The sequence below is a fragment of the Rhineura floridana genome, chromosome 9 (genome assembly GCF_030035675.1).
Source record: "Rhineura floridana isolate rRhiFlo1 chromosome 9, rRhiFlo1.hap2, whole genome shotgun sequence".
In the NCBI taxonomy this organism is placed as follows: domain Eukaryota; kingdom Metazoa; phylum Chordata; class Lepidosauria; order Squamata; family Rhineuridae; genus Rhineura; species Rhineura floridana.
Window position 1 is genome coordinate 101,494,517 of NC_084488.1, and position 24,411 is coordinate 101,518,927.

The 24,411-nt window shown below is 44.3% G+C and overlaps 1 long non-coding RNA gene across 1 annotated transcript; it reads left to right on the top strand.

The window, feature by feature from the left end:
• Positions 1-1,261: 1,261 nt before the first annotated feature.
• On the top strand, positions 1,262-23,663 carry LOC133364454 (uncharacterized). Its single transcript, XR_009757945.1, has 3 exons — positions 1,262-1,370; positions 15,010-15,095; positions 23,041-23,663. It is a non-coding gene; the product is annotated as an uncharacterized LOC133364454 (long non-coding RNA).
• The last annotated feature ends 748 nt before the right edge of the window (positions 23,664-24,411 follow it).

A 24,411-nucleotide genomic window follows, 5' to 3' on the forward strand; every position in this document is an offset into this window, starting at 1 on the left:
TCCTGTGTTTTGATTGTGGACTCTGAGTGGATTTGGGATTGCTGGACTAGATTTAATCTGAAGCAGGACAGTAACCAAATTTTGCATGATGGTTCCTGAGATCCAGGGGCAGGTTTTGTCTGTTTGGATACAATTGGATGCCATTTTGAATCAAGAAAGTGGACTGAACCTTTCAAAACTGCACTGATTTTAACCAAATTTAGCAGGATTTTATGTTATAGTTTATCCAACAGCATTAGAATGAAAATGATGATTTTTTCATTAAGATACAAAAAAAATTTATCCGTTTATAAATCAGTGTTTTTTTGGTTCCTTAGAACCTCTGAGAAAGACTGGGTACTGTCTGCTAATCTACTATATATATATATTGGAAAGTTGTTTGCTATTCTTTTGGCTGCCTCTTAAGATATTGTAGCCAATGTGTGAATGATAGTTCTTGCAATCAAGGAGCAATAGTTGGATATAGTTGGGTATCATTTTGAATCAAGATGGTGGATTGAACCTTTCAAAATTGCATTGATTCTAATTACTGATCTCAAAACTGCATTGATTTTTTTGGGTTCTTAGAGCACAACTCTATTCTGTATTCTGTATTTTAATCTTTTTGTACACCGCCCAGAGAGCTATTCGCTATGGGCGGTTTAAAAATGAAACTAATAAATAAAAAATAAATAAAATAAACTCTATCAGCACAAAACTAAAAGGGTGGTATGTGTGGAACATGTTGGTAGAGGAATGGAACTTAATTGGGATCTTAAAAGTGACAACAGCCTTCAGCTGACACAGCATTATGTTCCAGCAAAAGAGGTGCATAAGTTAAAACCCTACAATGGAAGACAGTTGATAGCCAACCTGAGCTATGCACACACACACTTTGCCTACATAGCCATAGTGAAGTATAGGATTGTGGTTGAGGCATGCTGACATTATGTTGGTGGTGTTAGCGGCCCGCTGATGAAGTGGGAGCATTGGAGTGATTGATTTATGCAGCTGCAGCACTGGGGGACGGAGAAGACCTGCCCTGGGAGTGAGTATCTGAACATCTGAGTGCTTGCTTGGTCCTCTGGGTTGCTGTCTCTTGAGCCAGCTGAAGTCTCTGGTAAGTGCTGGAAGGACTGGGACCCCCTGACTGGCCTGGCTCCAGAGGGAGGCTGCAGTTAATCTTGCAGCCTCTTGCATCAGCTCCTGGCTGGGTCAAGGCACATAAAAGCCGGGCTGCCCTCTCCGTCCTTGGGAACAGCTGCAGCACTGGAGAACTGGAGAAGACCTGCCCTGGGAGTGAATATCTGAGTACCTGAGTGCATGCGTGCGTACTTGCTTGCTTCCTCGCTCCTCTGGGTTGCTCTCTCTTGAGATAGCTGAAGTCGCTGGTAAGTGCTGCAAGGTCTGGGACCTCCTGCCTGATCCTGGCTCCGGAGAGAGGCTGCAGTTAATCTTGCAGCCTCTTGCATAAACTGCTGACTGGGTCAGGAGGCTGGGCCTGGCAACCGAGAGGTCTTCTGTTTACAGGGCAATTGCTAGCTCCGGATGCAGCCTTAGCCTTGGTGTCCTATACAGGACATTTAAAAGTACCCATTGTGCACAAAGACCTGGTTACCCTGTTGCTAGCGGCAGCCCACATGGAAATCTCACTTCAATGGAAACTAGCAGACGATCTTTCAACTGAACGATGGATGGGCAGAGTATGGGAAATAGCACTTTCTGAAAAACTTATGCGACACGATAGAAAAATTCGCGGCTTAGCAAAAACAGACAAATTTGACAATGTGTGGTACCCGTTCATAGTTTATATTAAGAAAACTCTACCAGTTTTCTCTCCCCCGATATCCCAGGTCTCGCTATGGAGAGGGTATATCTTTCACACTAACACAGAGAAACTTATAGAACGACAGAGAGAATAAAGTCAATGAGTGAAAAATAATTATAAAATGCCATTTTGTTTTTATTAATGTTTGGACACAAGATTGGATTATCAACATCATTTGTATATACAATGTACTCCATGTTTGTTGATTAACTGTTCATTTTTCTGTATATTCTGAAAAATAAAACAAAAGATAATTATAAAAAAAAAGTTGTGCAGGGGGAAGGGAGAATTTCACCTTATGGTTTTTCCCATTACAGTATTGCAAGAAAACCTGCACTTGGCTGAATTTTCTCTTCTCTTAAAGACACAGAATCATTCTCAGGCCCTGAGCCTGGCAACCCTAGTCAGGAGGCATAAAAGCCCAGCTGCCTTTGGGCGGTGGGTCTGCTGCTAGTGGAGTTGCCCCTTGGGGAGCCTCTTAGGAAGTTGCGAGGGCGCTACCCCCTTCTATTTCTTTTTTTAAAAACCAATCTGGAGGAGATTGGTAGTGGGGAGGGTGTATGGCACATGCGTTGTTCCTGCACAGGGTGACAACCTGTGCAGTAAAATGAATGATAGGAGAAAGTCACCAGATGCCTTCAGAGTGAGAGTCTGTAACTGGCAGAAGACTGGCCCTCCCTGGGTGTGAGATGGGGGGGAGCAGATGCGCCCTGTGTGAAATATATTTTTATGATGTTTTAAAGTGTTTTTAGTGCTTTTGTTTGCCACCCTGGGCTCCTACTGGGAGGAAGGGCACAATAAATAAATAAATAAATAAATAAATAAATAAATCAATAAAATAAAATTTATACCTTTCTTTTCGAGGCACTTCCTCCACAAAGCACCCTGCAATCTCCAGTAAAATATGAAAAAACAAAATGTACTGCAACTGAACAATAAGTCATCATAAAAAGCAGAGTACGGAAAGAAAACATAAAATAGGGATGGGTAAGAATTTTGATTCAGATCGCATTTCAAGCTGAATATATCAAATTTGCACTTTGCGAAACAACATGGGAACTGAAACACAGCCATCCTTCAAAATTCTCAGTCAGATTTTGAGATGCAGTTTGCCAACCAAATAATGTTTACAAAAATGCATATATTAGGTGCAACTGTGCATAAAAATGAATATATGTGAAAATAACATACAAAAATGCATTAAATGATGAGAAATGGCTTGCAAAAATGTGTACATAAGTCAAACGTCTCTACAAAAGTCTGTTTATTAGGAGAAATTTGCACTGAAATCTGGGAAATTTTCATGAGGACTTTTAAAATTAAAATCACAAATTGCTGCAGAAATGTGGAGAACTGAATTTAAGATTGGAAAAATGAGAAACTGAAAGAACCAAAATTGACAGATCTTTCCATCCCTAACATAAAACATAATGCAGTTCATTAAAACAATTGGATTGCTCTGCCTAAAAGACTCTATAAGTATCTTTTGATGAAAAGGTTGGGGAAAAAACATAGACAAAGTGTGGTCTTAAATATTTGATATATGTATAGACAGTTTCCTCTGTGCCCAACTCCAAGTGAAGGTCTGTACAAGTTAATGTATTGGTGATATTACCTAACCGTGAAGTTAGGTAAGGGGTTTTATTTTGTTTTAGAAGTTGGAAATGCTGTTTCAGAAATTATGATTGAATGGTGTGGCATAATATTTTAAATGAAAATGGAAGGAATAACTGTTAGGCCAATCAAATGCTGGGAGTTGTCCTGGCATTCAGGTTTACTAGCAACATGTTGTAGGGCTTATTTTTCAAAATGTTGTGAGGCTAAAATGGTACACATTTATTTGACTTCTGAACTATTTGAAAGAGGATTTTAAAGGCACTATTAAATTAATTAAATTAATGTTGACAAATCTTTCATTTGCTACCCAAATCATACTAGTTCATCAAATAAAAGCATTTTTATGGAATTATTCATAAATAATATCCCTAAGACAGATAAGTTGACAGTTAAAGTGTACTGAAAGAATGGGATTTGTGTGGAATGAGTTGAAAAGAGATGTCCATTCACTCTGAATTGGAATACTCAGCACACTAATATCTTGGGAAGTAATTTCTTCTTGTAAATGTATTATGATAATAGAATGCTTTTTCTTATAGAAGAAAACCCTCCAGTTTTTCCATTGATACGATATAGTAGTTAAGCATGGATTGTACCAGAGAGTGTATGACAGACAACATTAAACCTATGCCCAGCACTGTGGATAGTTATCTTGTTCCAGTCTTTAAAAACAGAAGATGATTTCTTCTTTTGTAAATCATTGTAGACCAGATGTCAATCAGTTAGATGGTCATTCATGGGTCTATGTCATATCTATGTCTAATGAGAATTTGATTGACAGTAGAGTTTGTTATAGAGGGGCAGAGGTCAGAGGCTCTCTGGCAGGCTTACAATGGAACTTTTTTTTAAAGGCACACATACAGCAATATAAATGTAACGCACCTCTTTGAAAGCTAGCGACATAATCCAACGCAACGGGCCAAGATATATGTTTACACAAAATACTGTGCAACTAATGCCCTCTCAAGTTTTTGTCTTGTCCTTTTGTTGAATGTGTTCACTATGCTGAGGAGGAATGCTAATATCACATTTTAGGTACACATAAAGACCAGCACAACTGTGGATTAACTGTGTATGCATGGTATTATACTTTGAGCATACAAAAAGGTGCCACATGAAATGTTGCAGGTTCCAAGACACTATTTGCACGTATTTAGAACTTGGCAGGATGAGAGGCATAATCCATTATTCAGAATGTTGCCTGCTCTTGCCTAGGGGCTATATTCTTTAGAACTTTGCAGCATGCCTTCTTTTTCTTTCTTTTTCTCTATCTCTTCCCCCCCTTAAACATACGTGCACTCTAGGATTGCCAAGTGTCTGATTTTTTGAGCAGAGACTCCAGATTTTTGGGGACCTCTCCAGGTGAGTCAGCTTAATCTTGGGACTCTCAGCTTTCATTTTTTCAAAAAATTAAGTTTGTAGGTGGCCTGGTTCACGAGATATACACCAAAACGTCAACTGACACCCCCCCAACTTCTGTGAAATGATCTCTTAGCTGGCTGCTCTAACACCACCCTTTGAGGTTTGTAGCCAATAAGTGAAGTCAGGGTTGTGATTGACAGGCAGTACCTAGACCCCATTACAAAGGTAGAAAACTGTTGTTTTTTCCTGTTTAAGTAAGCCCCATTGCTTGCTCTCCCCTCCGCCCGCCCGCTTGCTCCCTCCCTCCCTCTCCGCCCCTGCTGGCTCCCTCGCTCGCCCTCTCCCCCCGCTCTCTCGCCCACCCACTGTCCTGCCCCCTCGCTCGCCCACCCGCCACCCCCCCGCTCACTCGCCTGCTCACCTGCCCAACCTCCCGCTCCTCCGCCTGCGTGGTAGGTAGGTAGGTGGGGTGTGTGCGTGTGCGTGTGCGTGTGCCAGGCCTCAGGGCTGGCTGGTGCCCAAGAGCCCCGGCATGCCTGGGGCCAGCCCTGCTGCCAGGATTCTTTTAGTTTTGGCTTTTGGTTAGGAATCCTGACTGATTGTGGGATGCTGAGTTTTCTGCTTTACCCATAGGAACCTTGTTGTGGTTAGTATGGTATTGCATTTAGCAAATCATCACTGTCTTTTCTTTTTCTATCGGCATTTAATTTACCTTTAACCTCACTCCCTTACATCCATAGAAGCAACAACAGTAGTTCCATGAGGTCAGCTCAACCCCCTTAAAGGGGGTTGCATGACAGTTTGTTTCTTGTCCAGTAGTGGTGAAAGAGAATTCACATACTGGAAAGCATGGCTGCAATTATTGTTGTTCCCAAGCTGCTGCCTGTGAAGGTAGATCAAACCATGTGTGGTTTCTCTCTGTCAATTATTATTCACTAGAATTGGGTTGCCTGTCAAAGAGTTTATAGCAGCCCATAAGGTAGACATAAAAGGGTAGAGAATCTTCTTACTCTTACTAATTTCTCAAACCTCTTTCTGAAGTGAAAGGTCAAATCTGTAAAGACGTTTGGAGCAGCCATGTTAAAAGTTACAGGCAGGGCATTCCAGGCAGGGGGTTGTCAACTCTGCTTGGATATGGATATCTTTGCAGATAATCCCTAGTCAAGCTTTACCAACAGCACAATCCAAACCATATCTACTCAGAAGTAAGTCCTATTGAGTTCTATGGGGCTTAGTAAGTGTGTTTAGAACTGCAGCCTTCTGGGGCATCCATCTTTACTCCTGAGTGCTTCTATCTAACATCTCCGTAACACTAGGCTCCTTTCTTCCTACAATGGCCTTCTGGTTACTGGGCTGGCCTGAGGTCACTTAAACCCTTCTGGCAAGAAGCAAGTAGGCTAGATTAAATGTTCCCTACTCAGGCTCTATCTTTTAGCTTATATCTTAATTTCTAATCAGAGAAATGTTTTTGTTTGAACTGTATGCTCCAAGCAACTGTGGTTTATGCTTAATGTATCATGCCTAATGACATCACTATGGCCCACCTCTGTGACATCACTACAACCTGCCCCTGTGACATCACTAGGGCCCGCCCCTGAAATCTCAGGGTTTAGGATGCTTCTGACCTGGCAACCCTACACACTTGCACTGTAGGGCTACACTGTTTATTGTTTAATCCTATGCATGTTTATTCAGAAGTATGTTACTAGGGACCAGTCAAAGCCCCCCACTAAGTGCAAGTGGGGCATTGCTCCCCATAAAGTTTCACACACACCCCAAGCTATAACCCAGGCCATTCTCCATTCCTTACATTCATATTCAATACTTTCCCTCACATTTGGAGACACTCTGCACTTTTTCCCGTCTATATCCTGTGCTGACCTATCAAAATCATCCGTATGGTCCCACCCCTCTCTTCAGGGCTCAAAAACAACTTTTAAAATAATAAATTCCTGTAGGAGGCTCAGGGAGGGCTTGTGTTGACCTGACTGCCACATCTACTGATTTGTTTCCTTTATTAAAACTAGGATTGCCATATTGCCCAGTTATCTGGGTTTTACCTGGATTCTAGCTACGCTACCCAGTGCCCACGTAGCCCATCAGATGGCCTGGATTCCCAGCTTTTATTGTTTTCAAAAGCAAGTCTCTAGCCCAGCCTTTTTCAACCAGTGTGCCTCCAGATGTTGTTGGACCACAACTCCCATCAGCCTCAGCCAGCATTGCCAATGGTCAGGAAAGAAAGTTGAGAAAGTGGATAGAGAAAAGTTCTTCTTCCTCTCTCATAATACTAGAACTCGTGGACATTCAAAGAAGCTGAATGTTGGAAGATTCAGGACAGACAAAAGGAAGTACTTCTTTACTCAGCGCATAGTTAAACTATGGAATTTGCTCCCACAAGATGCAGTAATGGCCACCAGCTTGGATGGCTTTAAAAGAAGATTAGACAAATTCATGGAGGACAGGGCTATCAATGGCTACTAGCCATGATGGCTGTGCTGTGCCACCCTAGTCAGAGGCAGCATGCTTCTGAAAACCAGTTGCCAGAAGCCTCAGGAGGGGAGAGTTCTTGCACTCGGGTCCTGCTTGCGGGCTTCCCCAAGGCACCTGGTTGGCCACTGTGAGAACAGGATGCTGGACTAGATGGGCCACTGGCCTGATCCAGCAGGCTCTTCTTATGTTCTTATGAGTTGTGGTCCAACAACATCTGGAGGCACACTGGTTGGGAAAGGCTGCTCTAGCCCTTGTGGATCCAGAGATACAAGGCAAAATGTGGAGGCAGTTTTCTGCCTAAGCATTTTGTGAGAAATCAGCCTACTCCTGCCTTCCATTGTTCTTAGTTCATGGGGGACACCACAGTTGTCCTGGAAAGATCAAGAATTTTAGTCTGTCTGCTGCATATGCAGCATCTAGCAGTTTATAAAACTGTAAGTGCTCACTTTAAGATCCTCCGTGGCGCAGAGTGCTAAGCGGTGGTAACGCAGCCAAAGCTCTGCTCACGGCCGGAGTTCGATTCCAGTGAAAGGAGGAAGTTGAATCTCCGGTAAAAGGGGTTGAGGTCCACTCAGTTTTTCATCCATCCGTGGTCGGTAAAATGTGTACCCGGCATATGCTGGGGGGTAAAGAAAGGCCGGGGACAGAACTGGCAATCCCACCCCATATATATGGTCTGCCTAGTAAACGTCGCAAGACGTCACCCTAAGAGTTGGAAACGACTTGCACTACAAGCGTGGGGACACCTTTACCTTTAAGTGCTCACTTTATCAACATGTGCAGCTCCACCCCTTATCCATAGACTTTCTGTTTGAGTCAGCAAGGAGAAGCAGCCTTCATCTCAATTATCTTTTTGGCTCAGTGTATGTGTCGTAAGTGGTGAATGCACTGGAAGTGTTTGCCTGCCACCATGGAGGATGCAATAAAGGGGTTTCAATCCACCGAACGCTCCCTCCCCTGAACAAATACAAGATATAAAAGCAAACCTGTCTGTGGAAAAGGCTGAGGTCTTAGCATTTGCTTTTTCCGGCCTTGCCCCCACCCTGTTAAAGGGTGCTTAGTTGCATAGAACTTGCTTGTGCAGAATTTCTGCAAGGAGGAGGAAGATAAATAAATAATTTCTACAATTCAGAATTATCCAAAGGCCAGCTTCCTATGTCACTGTTCCCCTTCACGGTCACACCACATGAGGAGATCACCAATCTGGAAAATGAATTCTCCACCTGGTAGCTTTTGTCAGGGCTGCCAACCCTGCAAGACAGGGGTGAGAGGAACCTCAGGTCCTGGGACTGAATGCAATCCTTGCGGGCTCTCTATCCAGCCAATGGGACTCTCTCTAGGCCATGACTCCTTCCGAGGCCACACCCCTCACCATACCTGCTCTGTGCCTCCCTCAGTTGTTTGCCAGTCTCAAATGTGTCTTTGAACTACAATCGTGGCTCTTGCTTACCTGGGTGGAGGGGTGAACATGTAGAAATCTCTGACTTTTCTATGGCTCAGGTACAGCCTGCTGTATAAAGGTAAGAATCACATTCATTGCCCCACCCACCCTTGGCTGTGGCCCTACCCACCCCTGGTTTGCAGCCCCCAGAAGGTTTCCATGAGGGAATGTGGCTGTCGGCCTAAAAAATGTTCCCCACCCGTTGTAAGCATTTAAAAACAACATTGCTTGTAATACTTCAAAGTTATACCAAGGATCAGTGCCTGAATCTAGTTCTCTGCCACTACGCATTGCTAAAAGCTACATAAGGGGGCAACCTTATAGCAGGTCAGACTACTTGCTGCCCTGGATTTCGGGCAGAGATCTTTCATATCACTGGCTACCTGTTTGTTTTAACTGGGGATGCCAGGGATGGAACTTGGAACCTTTGGCATGTATCCTGGCACCAGGCTACAGTCTCTCCTTCCATGGCTGCTATATGCAATATTTGTTTACTCTGAAATAGGGATGGAAAGATCTGTCGATTTTGGTTCTCTCAGTTTCTCATTTTTCCCATCTTAAATTCAGTTCTCCACATTTCTGTAGCAATTTGAAGGGTTTTTTTAAATCCTCCAGCACTTTAGAGTGAATTTCTCCTAATAAACACATTTTGGTAGGCAGTTTTGACTAATGTACGCATTTTTGCAAGCCGTTCCTCATCATATAATGTTATTTTCACTCATATAGTCATTATTATGCACACTTTCCCCTAACATATGCGATTTTGTAAGCATTGTTGGCTAGTGAACTACACTGTAAAATTCGAATAGTGGGACTTCAGAAGTTGTTGTTTTGGAAAATGTTGTTGTTTTGGGAAATGCGGATTTGATACATTCAGCTTGAAATGTGAATTGAATTTCTTGCCCGCCTCTACTCTGAAATAGCCTATCCATGCCACTGATTTAAAAGCCAAATGGACGGTGGTTCTTTTGATCAAGATATAATTGTGAAGAATAAATCTTCTCTGTTGTGCAATCATCAATTCAAAATGTACCTCAGCAGCTGAATGTGGCAAACAGCAGGCTGCCCACTGCCCACTGCTTTAGTGCCCATTCATGTCAATGTATATGTGTGTATATTAAGGCAAAAGTGTATCTACTGACCTCAGCCCACACACATTTTTAACTTTTAGAGACCCTGAAGAAGAAGCTGAACAATGAAGAACGAGAAATCAGACAATTCACACCAATAACCTTTTAACAAGCCTCCAGAAAGCAAAAATAGGGACCACATATGGATAGTGATTTATCAGGGAAATAGACCAGAAAATAGGAAATGTCCTTGGTACTCGACAGAAGCAACTGGACTGTATGTGGCTCATGGGGCACAGCCTTAATCTGACCAGCAGGTCTTGAGGCAATTAATCCTACTCCTCAGATAATGATGGGCTTTGCGTTACAGGCAGAAGTCTGCCCTGTATTGGTACAAACCTTTCCTAGATGACTCAGCAGGGATGAGTGCCTTCAGTTCACTAGTCTGGGCTGCAGTCCAACAGGCCAAATGGGGTGGGCATATGTCCTGCCTTACAGAGGACAGTCATCTATTTGAAAGAGTCCTTCAGATCCGCTTGGACTCAATGGCCTTATAGGTCCTTCCAACTCTACTGTTCTATGATTCTGTCACCTAAAAGAAGAAAGGGTAGAGGTCTTAAAGTTGTCCAGCAACAGGTCACATCCACACCATGTACTTAAAGCACTCTTAACAGTTATGGCTCCCTCAAAAAAACCTGGGAGCTTTGGTTCGTGAAGGGTGCTGAGAGTTGTTATGAGACTTCTATTCCTCTCATGGAGCGACAATTCCCAGAGTGGCTTAAAAATCAGTCCCTTTTCCCAGGGAATTCTGGGAGTTGTAGGTCCAACCATACTTTCAGGTGTGACTGACTGTGCTGCAAAACGCAAATCCTGAAGAGGAAGGCACTTCACATTCCTGTCTTCCCTTAACTTCTGTTCTACAGAAATAAAGATGCTGGTCCACTGTGTAGGGAAAGTAATAGCTGACTCTGCAGTGGAATCTGGCAGCTCAGGAGCAAAACAACATTCATAGCTGATGTGTTATGGTCAGAGTTAGCAGAATCTAGCCAGGCATGGATGAGTTAAATCTGTGCTTGAGATACTTAAGGGTATGAGGAATAGAGAAAGGTGGATGGAGGCAGCTGGTCCTGCTCCTCACTCTTGTCTCTATTTGCATGCTCAGAGTGGGCAGGCAGGACTGGCTCTACCATTAGGCAGGGTAAGGCAACCATCTTAGGCAGCAAATGTTGTGAGCAGTGGAGGCAGTCACCCAACCATCCCTCCTGAGCTCACCTGGCTATTCTCCTCAGTTGGAGGACAGAGCTGTGTGTTCCATGTGGACTGCCCTGCATCCCCTAAGCAATCCTGCCGCCCTCGGGTGCAATGGAGGTTGCTGTTCTGTCACCAGCGATAAGTAAGATCCAGGGAATGACGAGGGAGGCCGTTTGTCCTTTGGCAGCAAAAATGTCTTGAGCTAACCCTGGCAGCAGGTGAACAGGCAGCAGCAGCAGCGGCAAGAAGGAGCAGCAACAGGGCCAAGGATCTCCAGGAGTTGGCAGTGAGCTTTTGGCCCCTTTTTGAAGTGCAGACCTGGGCAGATGCCTGGGGAAGCCGACTGCTGGCTCTTACCATTTTCAGCCCAAGGACCACATTCCCTTCTGGGCAGCCTTGTGAGGGCCACGTGCCGGTGGTGGGCAGGGCCAGAGGCAACAGCGAGCAAATGTAAATCTTATATTTGAGCAGCAGGCGAGTTTCTACATCCACTCACACACCCCTCTCTGTTCTCCATCCATCCAGGCAAACAAGGAGCATTCCCAGAGTTCAAGGACACATACTAGCCCAGCCAAAACACTCAAGAAGCAGGGTCAGTGAAGGACATGGCTTTAGGAGAGGATGTGGCGTGGCGAGAGTTCGGAGGGCTAGAGAGAGAGACCCGGAGGGCCACGTTTGGTCTCCAGGGCTGACTTCCCTGCCCTTGGTGTAGCCCCTGTCAGCAGGGCTGGCTCCAGGCATGCCAGGGCCCTTGTGCATCAGCTTGCCCTGGCCCCCGGCGTGTGTGCACGTTTGCATTCCCCACCCTTCCACCGCCCCTACCTATCTCCTGTCTTTTACTATTGCCATTAACCAAGATGGCGGCCACGGTTTCTCTAAGGGGATGAAGCCTCCCCTGCCATCTTTGTTGATGGCACGTGTGCGTGCTACGTGTGCGCATCTCTGCCATCAACTAAGATGGCAGCAGGGGCTTCAGTACTTTAGGAAAACCGCGGCCGCCATCTTCATTAAGGGCAATACTAAAAGGCAGGAGACAGGTAGTAGGGGGTGTGGGGGGGCTGCAGATTGCCACGGATCGTGGAAGGGGAGCGGAGGGGCCGCTGAGGGGCCCCCTGTTACCCTGTAATTCCAGGGGCCCTCGGGCCAGTGCCCCACCTGGCCGCCCTTTAGAACTGGTCCTGCCTGTCTGGACCAAGCCCATGTGTGTTTCAAAGGCCAACGCTAGCACTTTGAGCACTTCAACCCTACAGTAACACAAACAGCCACGTGTAGGGCCCAGAAATACAGAATGAGGCCCAGTATCTTTTCATCTGACCTTGCATAGCAATATATACAGTTATATAAATTATTGATCTCCCCCCATGAGAAAAGACCGTAATTTTCCAACAGAGCCTTTAAAATGACCCACCTGAATTTCTGTTGTAAAGGAAAATGCCCCGAAGGCATATCTTAAAAATAAATACAGGAACTGGATTTTTTTAAAAAAAACACCACCCAACAGAAATTAAAGGACTTTGCTGTTTTTGTGGGTGTTGCTTTTCAGATTTGGGGGGGAAATAAGCGGGCAATAATTTTTTCAGGCAGTTGATGACAATGACGAGTAATTAACCTAGCTCCAGCAACAGGTGTTGTATGGTGATATGCTGGCTTTTATCATGAAGTCGTGAGGATGTGTGCTAAGTTTGTTCATAATTTTCTGCTTCTCTTATTCACAGAACCCCCTGGGGAGATTATTCTGATCCGAACATTTATAGGGTATAATGAAACCACATTAAATATGTATCTGGCACCTAGTAACATCTCTGTAAGAAAGCAGCCATCCATTATCTGGTGGTGGTTACGTAAAATATGACTTAGCAGATCAGAAGCAACAGGCTTTTAAAATCTGTCCTTTTAATACAGACACCTATGTGAAGTATGTCTCTCAATTGATTTCTGATAATGTGCCAAGGCTGAATATTGCACCCTCTAATAGCAAACTTAGGTGGTGACTGCTGACAGAATGAGTGTCTCCTGGAAAAGGAAAATGGAGAACTCTGTGTGAAGAATGGCTTAGAAGTGTAAGGCATGAGTTAGGGTTGGCTGGCTGGAACCCTGAACAGGAAAGCTATTATGAAGAGGCAAGGATATACTGCAACATTTTGTTCCACTTGTACTACTAAAAAGGAGCCCCTAACCTTTTTCTTTTTCTTTTTGCACACTGATGTGTACCATTCTAAAAGAGTATTTAGTGGATGATCCAGTCTCTCTTTTGATCCATCCTCGTGGACATGCAAAGCTGCATGGGAAGGAATTCAGTACTGGCAGCCCCATTTGTGCCCTCTTACATGCAAAGCAGAACATTTATGTGCAGTGTTAGGTGCAGAAGGAGAGTAAGATAATCATCTGATTTTGTATTTTTGATTCCACTCCTGCCTCCATAATATTATTTAATATTTTCTCATTTCCCCCTTTTCAAGAAAGTTTCTGATTTGCACAATTACACAAAATCATACTAGCTGCCCACAGGGTCCAGGACATGAAAGAGTGAGTTGGGAATTCCACTGAAAAAAATTTAACCTAAGGAAGTCAATTGCAAAAAAAATCCTCTTTTAATATCAATAGAGTCTGAGTATTAGAAATATACAGGGTTTAAAACATTATCTAAAGGAGTGGTTTTCAAGTTGTGTTCTGGGGGTTGCCTTGTGGTTCCTCAGAAGCTTAAGTGGGGTACTTAAAATCATAGAATCAGAGGGGTCTTGTAGGCCATCTAGTCCAACCCTCTGCTTAAGAAGGTAGTGCTTGGGGAGCATTGCTCAACACCCTGGGTTCTCCAGTATGGGGTCCCGCAGGGGTCAGTTCTGTCCCCCATGCTCTTTAATATCTATATGAAGCCGCTGGGGGCGGTCATCAGGAGTTTTGGAGTGCGTAGTCATCAGTATGCTGATGACACGCAGCTCTACTTCTCCTTTTCATCTTCTTCAGGTGAGGCTGTCAATGTACTGAACCGTTGCCTGGCCGCAATAATGGACTGGATGAGAGCTAATAAATTGAAGCTCAATCCAGACAAGACTGAGATGCTGTTAGTGAGCGGTTTCTCTGATCAGATGGTGGATATTCAACCTGTTCTGGACGGGGTTACACTCCCCCTGAAGGAGCAGGTTCATAGTCTGGGAGTTCTTCTAGATCCTTCATTGTCACTTGAGGCCCAGGTAGCCTCGGTGGCACGAAGTGCGTTCTATCAATTTCAGTTGGTAGCTCAGCTACGTCCCTATCTGGACAGCGACGACCTTGCTTCAGTTATCCATGCTCTGGTAACCTCAAGATTGGACTACTGCAATGCGCTTTACGTGGGGCTACCTTTGAAGACGGTTCGGAAACTGCAGCTCGTGCAAAACGCTGCGGCCCGATTGTTGACTAGGATCAAACGATCCGAACATATAACACCTGTTCTGGCCCGTTTGCACTGGCTGCCTATATGTTTCCGGGCCAAAGTGTTGGTTTTGACCTATAAAGCCTTACACGGCGCGGGCCTGCAATACCTGATGGAACGCCTCTCCCGATATGAAACTACCCGTACACTGCGTGCAACATCGAAGGCCCTCCTCCGGGTACTGACTCATAAAGAGGCCCGGAGGATGACGACAAGATCTAGGGCCTTCTCAGTGGTGGCCCCCGAACTATGGAATAGTGTTTCTGACGAGGTGCGCCTGGCGCCAACTTTGCTCTCTTTTCGGTGCCAGGTTAAAACGTACCTCTTTCCCCAGGCATTTTAATATTTTAATATTCTTAGTATATTTATTACATCTTAGTATACTAGAACAATTATGTAATATGTTTTTAGTCTTTGGAATTTTGTTATGTGTGTGGTATTGATATGTGATTTTATTATATTGTATTTTAAATTTATGCTGTTCACCGCCCAGAGAGCCGTTGGCTGTGGGCGGTATAGAAATTGAATAAAATTATTATTATTATTATTATTAATTCAGGAAATGAGAGCTAAAGCATCTCCACCAGATGGCTGTCCTGCCTGTGTTTGAAGATCTCCACCATGGAAGAACCCACCATTGTCCAGGTAACATGAGAAAAGCCCTGCTTCATAAGGCCAAAGGTCCAGCTAGTCTACCATCCTGTTCTCACAGTGGCCAACCAGATGCCTATGGGAAGCCTGCAAGCAGGAACTGAGTGCAACAGCACTCTCCCCACCCAAGTTTCCCACCAACTGGCATTCGGCATTCAGAGGCATACTGCCTTTAACAGTGGTGGTAGAACATAGCTATCATGGCTAGTACCCGTTGATAGCCTCCATGAATTTGTCTAATCCTCTTTTAAAGTCATCTGAGCTGGTGGCCATCACTGCCTCTTGTGGGAGTGAATTCTTAGCTTAACTGTGCACTGTGTGAAGAAGTATTTTCTTTTGTCTGTCCAGAATCTTCTAATATTCAGTTTCATTGGATGTCCCCATGAAGGTATTTGGTTCAATTGTTGAACTGCTCTTACTGTCTAGAAGTTATTCCTGATATTTCAGTTGAAATCTACCATTGTGTAACATAAACTCATTGGATCTAGTCCTAACCTCTGGGGCAGCAGGGAGCACGTCCTTGCCCTCTTATGTGTGACAGCCCTGTGGTATTTGAAGAGCTCTATCATATCATATATGGAGCAAAAAATGCCAGTTGTCAAAGCTGGAATTAGAAAGGGAAGAGGTACCAGAGATCATATTGCAAACATATGTTGGATAATGGAATGGACCAAGAAATTTCAGAAGAAAATCACTCTGTGCTTTATAGATTACAGTAAAGTCTTTGATTGTGTAGATCACGAAAAACTATGGCATGCTTTAAAAGAAATGGGGGTGCCACAGCATCTGACTGTTCTGATGCACAGCCTATACTCTGGACAAGAGGCTACTGTAAGGACAGAATATGGAGAAACCGATTGGTTCCCCATTGGAAAGGTTGTGAGACAAGGGTGTATATTATCATCCTATTTGTTTAATCTGTACGCAGAACATATCATACAGAAAGCAGGATTGGACCAAGATGAAGGAGGTGTGAAAACTGGAGAGAGAAATATCAATAATTTAAGATATGCAGACGATACCATACTGTTAGCAGAAACCAGTAATGATTTGAAAAGAATGCTGATGAAAGTTAAAGAGGAAAGCACAAAAGCAGGACTACAGCTGAATGTGAAAAGAAGTTAATGACCACAGAAGATTTATGTAACTTTAAAATTGACAATAAGTACATTGAACTTGTCAAGGGTTATTAATACCTTGGCACAGTCGTTAACCAAAATGGAGACAATAGTCAAGAAATCAAAAGAAGGCTAGGACTGGGGAGAGCAGCTATGAGAGAACTAGAAAAGATCCTCAAATGCAAAGATGTATCACTGAACACCAAAGTCAGGATCATTCAGGCCATGGTATTCCCGATCTCTATGTATGGATGTGAAAGTTGGACAGTGAAAAAGGCGGATAAGAGAAAAATCAACTCATTTCAAATGTGGTGTTGGAGGAGAGCTTTATGTATACCATGGACCATGAAAAATAATTGGTTGTTAGAACAACCTAAACCGGAACTATCACTAGTAGTTAAAATGATGAAACTGAGCTGATCATACTTTGGACACATCATGAGAAGACCCGATTCCCTAGAAAACACAATAATGCTGGGAAAAACAGAAGGGAGTAGAAAAAGAGGAAGGCCAAACAAGAGATGGATTGATTCCATAAAGGAAGCCACAGACCTAAACTTACAAGATCTGAACAGGGTGGTTCATGACAAATGCTCTTGAAGGTCACTGATTCATAGGGTCGCCATATGTTGTAATTGACTTGAAGGCACATAAAACACACATCATGTCCCTTCTCAATCTTCTCCATGCTAAACTTGGTTCCAAAGTATGATAACCTCCATTTCATCATTTTAGCTTCTAGTGACAGTTCTGGTTTAATTTGTTCTAACACCCATATAATATAATATAGATATAATAGTCTAGATCAGTTCCCAGTTTGAGCAGAAAAAACCTTTCCTGTTGAGCCACTGGATTGCTTGGGTGGGCAGAACCATTCCAATACATACAAAGCCGCCTTATGCTGAGTCAAACCATTGGTCCATCTAGCTCAGTATTATCTACACTGACAGGCAGCTGCTCTCTAGAGTTTCAGACAGGAGTCTTTCCCAGCCCTATTTGGAGATGCTGGGGATTGAATGTGGGGCTTTCTGCTTCTAAGGCAGATGCTCTTTGCCACTGAGCGATAGCCCTTTTCCATAAGATCCTTTTACTTTCCAGGGGGTGGGAGTGACCTATAGCCCACCATATGGGGCAGCAGTTTACAGGAGCATGAGGTTCTGGCTGCTTCAGCTCTTGACAGTGTGGAAGGCATTATTGGTGACTTTTGAAGATTAATATTTTGCACTTGAATATTGAATATTGGAGTAAAGAAACTATGAAGCACATGCAGTTGTATAGGCACTGTTGGAAGAAGTGACACAAAAGAAGATTGTACCTATCTTCTACCACCCCTGTTGCCAGTATTTATTTATTTATTTATTATTTAATTTGTGTCCCACCTTTCCTCCAAGCAGGAGCCCAGAACAGCAAACAAAGCGCTAAAAACACGTTAAAACATCATAAAAACAGATCTTAAAATACATTAAAACAAAGCAGCGTTAAAAACATTTTAAAAAAACAACTTTTAAAAAGGGTTAAAAACATTAAAAAACATATTAAGCAATTCTAACACAGACACAGACTGGGATAGGTCTCAACCTAAAAGGCTTGTTGGAAGAGGAAAGTCTTCAAAAGGCGCCGAAAAGATAGCAGAGATGGTGCCTGCCTAATATTCAAAGGGAGGGAATTCCACAGGGTAGGTGCTGCCACACTAAAGGTCCGTTTCCTATATTGTGTAGAACGAACCTCCTGATAAGGTGGTATCTGCAGGATGCCCTCACCTGCAGAGCGCAGTGATCGACTGGGTATGTAAGGGATAAGACGGTCTTTCAGGTATCCTGGTCCCGAGCTGTATAGGGCTTTGTACACCAAAACTAGAACCTTGAACTTGGCCCAGTAGCAAATGGGCAGCCAGTGCAATTCTTTCAGCAGCTGGGTGACATGTTGCTGATACCCTGCCCCAGTGAGCAGTCTCGCTGCCGCATTTTGCACCAGCTGCAGCTTCCAGACCAACCTCAAGGGCAGCCCCACATAGAGCACATTACAGTAATCCAGCCTGGAGGTTACCAGTGCGTGGACAACAGTGGGTAGGCTATCCTGGTGCAGAAACGGCCGCAGCTGTCTCACCAGCCGAAGCTAGCCACTGAGGTCACCTGGGCCTCTAGCGACAAAGATGGATCCAGGAGCACCCCCAGGCTACGGACCTGATCTTTCAGAGGGAGTACGACCCCGTCCAAAGCAGGCAACTGACCAATTATCCGAACACAGGAACCACCAACCCACAGTGCCTCCGTCTTGCTAGGATTCAGACTCAGTTTATTCGCCCTCATTCAGCCCACCACCGAGTCCAGGCAGCGGTCCAGGGCTTGCACGGCCTCTCCCGATTCAGATGTTATGGAGAAATAGAGCTGGGTATCATCAGCATACTGCTGACACCTCACCCCAAAGCTCCTGATGACTGCTCCCAAGGGCTTCGTATAGATGTTAAACAGCATGGGGGACAAGATGGTACCCTGCGGCACCCCACAGCACCCCACAGCACAGCTGTCAGGGGGCTGAAAGACAGTCACCCAATGCTATTCTCTGACAGCAACCCTGGAGATAGGATCAGAACCACTGTAAAACAGTTCCTCCAATACCCATCTCACCAAGTTGGCCCAGAAGGATACCATGGTCGATGGTATCAAAAGCCGCTGAGAGATCAAGTAAGAATAACAGGGTCGCACTCCCCCTGTCCTTCTCCCAATAAAGGCCATCCATCAGGGCGACCAAGGCCAATTCAGTTCCATAACCAGGCCTGAACCCAGACTGGGATGGGTCAAGATAATCTGTTTCATCCAAAGGTACTTGCAGTTGCTGCGCCACAACCCTCTCAATCACCTTCCCTAAGATGGGGGTATTTGCAACCGGGAGGTAGTTGTCATAAACCAATGGGTCCAGGGTGGGCTTTTTCAGGAGTGGTCGGATCACCACCTCTTTCAAGGCGGCTGGAACCACTCCCTACCTCAATGATGCATTGACCACACCCTGGATCCACTTGGTCAAGCCCCCTCGGCAAGCTTTAATAAGCCAAGAAGGGCAAGGGTCGAGAGGACACGTTGCTGGCCGCATCATCGCAAGCACCTTGTCCACGTCATCAGGCCACATCAACTGAAACCGTTTCCAAGAAGTTGCAGCAGACGTTGCACTTGACACCTCATTGGGGACTACAGTAGATGTGGAGGGGGCATCAAGACTGCTACAGAGGCGAGCAACTTTACCCTCAAAGTGCCTTGCAAACAATTCACAGTGGGCCTCCAAAGGGTCTAAGACTCCATTTCCTGGAGTTGATGTCAACAGACCCCTGACAATATGGAAAGCTCCACTGGACGGCTACTTGAAGATGTGATGGAGGCAGAGAAGTGGGCCTTCTTCGCCGCCCTCACCGCCACACAGTAGGCACGGTTATGATGTTTTACTTGTGCCCAATCAGCCTCACAGCATGTCTTTTGCCACTTGTGCTCTAGCCGTCATCCAGCCTGTTTCATTGCCCTTAGCTCACTGGTGTACGAAGGTGCAAGCTGGGCTCCACAGTGCCGGAGAGGGTACTCAGGGGCAACCGTGTCGAGAGCCTAAAGCGCCTCACTGTTCCACAGCGTGACAAGGACTTCAACAGGGTCACCTGCTCTATATATTGGGAACTCCCCCAGGGCATTCAGGAATCCTATGGATTCCATTAGGCTCCGGGGGCAGACCATCTTAATCTGTCCACTACCCCTGCAGGGAAGGATCGGAGCCATAAGTCTAAACTTCACCAGGAAGTGATCTGACCACAACAATGGGGTGACATCCACCCCCTATCTCTAGACCACCCCTTCCTCCATCTAGAGCAAAAACCAAGTTGAGGGTGTGCCCTGTCCTATGTGTTGGGCCAATAACAACTTGAGACAGCCCCATGGTCGTCATGGAGGCCATGAAGTCTCAAGCCAGAACATTAGAGGCAGCCTCAGCATGGACATTGAAATCACCCAGCACCATCGTTCTGGGCTCCTCCACCGCCACAGCTGAGATTATCTCCACTACCTCGGTCAGAGAAGCTGCCAGGCAGCAGGGTGGACGGTACACCAGCAGCAACCCTAGTTTACTGTCTCGTCGGCCCAACACCAGGTGCAGGCCCTCACAGCCAGCTCCAAGACAGAGTGGTTTCCTGGTGACAGAGATGGAAGTTCTGTAGACCACAGCAACTCCCCCCCCCGACCCTGCAGCCTGTGCTGGTGTTGCACCGAGTATCCAGGTGGGCAAAGCTGGGTCAGATCAACTCCTCCAAGCTCACCACCCAGGTCTCGGTAATGCACACCAAATCGGCACCTTCATCCACAATCAAGTCATGGATGAGAGTGGTCATTAGCAGCTTTTTAAAAGGGGGGTATTATTAGGGGCAGGATTAACCTTCCTCTCTTGGAGCTATGGCTTTGATCCAAATTGTTACCATCAAATCCATGGCTGCTTTTACCTAGAGAAAATATGCTGGGAGATGCAATCACATTTAGTTGGGCTCCTTTATAGCCATAAATGTGTGCACACACATGCTTGTTGGAAGCAAAGGAGTCCTGTACTGTTTTATGCCCTTTCCTTTCCCTTTACAGAGCCATAGTCTTGTTTTGTGAACTGTTCTGCCCATCTAAGATTGCCAAAGAGGTTCAGCAGCGGCACCTATTTTCTGTCTGTCTATGGGCAGATCAACAGCTGCCCCATAAAAATTGAATTTATGGCAAATAGTTGGTGTCTGCTGACCTTACAAGACAAAGCCTGAACTTGGCCTTGCTCTTTTAAATTTAACCTCTTAACTGCAAAGAAATAACACAATAGGATCATGGGAGTGAGTGGCTTGAAGTAATAGACTGGTTGTCATGCATTTCAATTAAGTACCTGTGTTTGGTTTTAATTAGCTCTTTCAGAAGTTGAATACTTGACTTTCTAATTGGAATTATGTTCCATGCCATAATTTCCTTAAAGGGAAGATATTTATTTGGATAAAGTTTTAAATATTTTTTGAGAAAAAAAATCAATTTTCGTAATCAAGATGACTGAAAAAGGATCGGTTTCTTTGCTCTATGCACAGATAAAGCAAGCTTGCGTCCTGATTCTATGCAAGTTTCTGCAGAAGCCCTGCTATATTCAATGAGGTTTACTTCTGGACTTCATAGGAGTGCAGCCGTAGAGCCAAACCAGACAAGATGGGGGAGGTCCATGACTGAATCTCCAGGCAACCATTTTTTTCTTGATACTTAAAAGGAATGGGGGGGTGTTGAATTGGGGATGCAGCATTGGGGGGATATGGTTTACCTCTTTCCTGATCCACTTTTTACCCTTCAAAATTGCCTCCTCCAAACTGCTGTTAGCTATGCTGGAGGGAAAAGTCAGGTAAAGTTGCATTTTCTTATTGACCTTGTATCTGCCTGCAGCCTAGCACAGTACAACACCTTCAGCCATGGAATCCATATCTCAAAGGCAAGAACCAGCACTTTGAATTGTTCTCAGAAATGAATCAGGAGCTGTGAAGCTTCTTAAGTACTCATGAATACGTCCCTTCACCCTTTCTCCCTAGGTAGTAGACTAGCTGCTATATTTTGTATTAACTGCATTTTCTGAACAAGGGCAGCCTGAAGTGTAATGCATTATAGTAATAATTGTTCAACACTGGAAGGTTGTTTCTGTTTCTTCAGTTTAAAGGCTAGCTGATGAAGCTTCTAGAAATGGCAGAAAAGGACAAAATGGTGTTGTATAGTAAAGAAATGGGCTGTTGGTTGCTTTCGTAGTAAAACCTGAATCGGGGCATAACTAGACATGAGCTGAAATGCATCTTTATGTGTAATGCGCATAGTCTTAAAAATTTAAATAGCAGCATTTAAGGGGAGAGGTCTGATAATAATCAGGATTGCAGCAGGCAGACAACCCTTTCCTTCCCTGGCAAGGTCCTTTCAAAAATCGCCCCTCCAAAGCTGCTATTTGCATTGGGACGAAGGCTCCCTGCTGGTGCTTCAGAGTAGGGATTTTAATTCATTTTAATTTATATTCATTTATTATGAAATTTATATCCTGTCCTTTCTCCCAAAGGGAGCCCAGGACTGCAGTAAGGGAGGAAAGGGTTAAATGACTCTCTTGCCCTGCTGTGATTGAGATAATTATCAGCCTCCCTGCTGTCAGCTATTTGCATCTTTTTACATGTGCAGTCAAATGCAAAGACACCATTTACCAATCAAGTCTAGTTTGTATTGTTTATTGAGAAAGCACTAGTGAACATGAACTATTAGAAAGACCTTTGTTTTCTAGCATTCATTATGACTGGTTAATAAAATAAGCATTTAAGAACTATGAAACTTAGTGGGGAAGAGGAAATCATTCTTCACTGGCTGCGAGTTACACCAATATACATTTATATCAGAAAGTTTAATTAAAGTTTAATTATGTAGTATCATAATGGCAATTAGCTCTTGATCCTTCCTGTTACATGTTTGTTTTTAAAGTCATGCAACTACGAGCATACAAATGCTATGACACCGATTTAATGCGCACCAGGAGCATCTGAATAAATGTTGTTCAAAACAGGGAAAGGGTGAAGGATTTCAAGTACTAACTTGAAAGAGAATCCTGAATCCTCAGGCTTGGCAAAAGAGGATGTCAGTGCCTATGTGCTGTACTATCTACAGAAGAGACAGCTGTTCTGATGACTCTAGAGTGCAATGAGTAAGAAATCATAAACAAGTGTCTCAAAATCCATGCCCATACAAGAAGCACATGTTTAGCTTTTCATGCATCACAATGGGTGTCCCACACCAACTTTTTTCCCTCTTGTTCTTCAGGTTTCCTGCAGCCTCTTGACTGTCCCTGTCACCCAGTGCCAGATGGGAAGTGAGAGCTAAGCTGATCCACCTCTTTGTGGTGGAAACCCCCAGAGCTTTGGCTACAGGTTACTGAAGTGCTCATGAAAAATGCAAGGCTGCTATAACAAGCTTGCTGAAAGTAAAATGCGTGTCACATTATCCAGCCGACCTTTCTGATAGCAGAGGGCGCTGAACGAACTCTTGCTGCAAAACTTTTATACAGACACCGCACGGAGGATGATTCAAGGGGCAGAATTGATGTTAACTCCCTCACCCCAACAACACACAAGGAAACAGAAAGAATGGATTCATGTGGACTTGCATTATAAAGGGAGAGACTTTCTTTGAGCAAGCTCTATTCAATGATGCAGTGAAGAATGCGAGTTCAAGATCTGCAAGAAGAATCCATACCGCTTCTAGAGATTAACCAACAAAACCATCAGCACAGAAAGTTTCAAAGAGACTTCCTATGTTGCTTACATCTTTTTGTCACATGAACATGAAGATGCACCAAGATCCCGATTAACCAGCACAGAGGCTAATTTTACTTATTTGGTGCATTTCTTATATCTCACCTTTCTTACCATCATGCAACTCAAGGTAACATAAAAGGGGGTTCCTAGAGGTCTTCCATCTAGACAACGACCCAAGCCAGACCTGCTTAGCTTCAGAAAAGTGGTCAAATTATGTGCCCTCAGAGTGTGGCCTGGCTGAGTGGTGAGCACAGTTCAAAACTTGCCTCTGCCACAAATTCACTAAACGACCTTCATAAAGGCCCTATCTCTCAGCCTGAGCCTTTGCCCCATCCTCAATTTGCAGTATGGCGAAAATAATACTGTCTTACCGTATGCTGCAAGCCTTACAGATTCGTGTAGTGATCTTTCCCTTGGGTGGGGATCATAACTCAGTGACACAGCACAAGTTTTCTGTACAGAAGATCCCAAGTTCAATCCCAGGCATCTCCAGCTAAAAGGATTAGGCACGCAGTATGTTACTGAAAAGACCTCTGCTTGAGACCTCAGAGTTGCTGCCAGGCAGAGTAGACAATACTTGGTTAGATGAACAAGGAGTCTAAACTGGAATATTATACTGATATGAGAAGTACTTTGAACGCTATAGAGTTAATAATAATAATATTAAATGCAGAGCTTGGAAAAGTTACTTTTTAAAACTACAACTCCCATCAGCCCCAGCCAGCATGGCCACTGGATTGGGCTGATGGGGGTTGTAGTTCAAAAAAGTAACTTTTCCAAGCTCTGATTAATAATAATAATATAATAATAATAATATTTAATTTGTTTGTCACCTATCTGGCAATTAGCCACTCTAGGCGACGTACATTAAAATGAG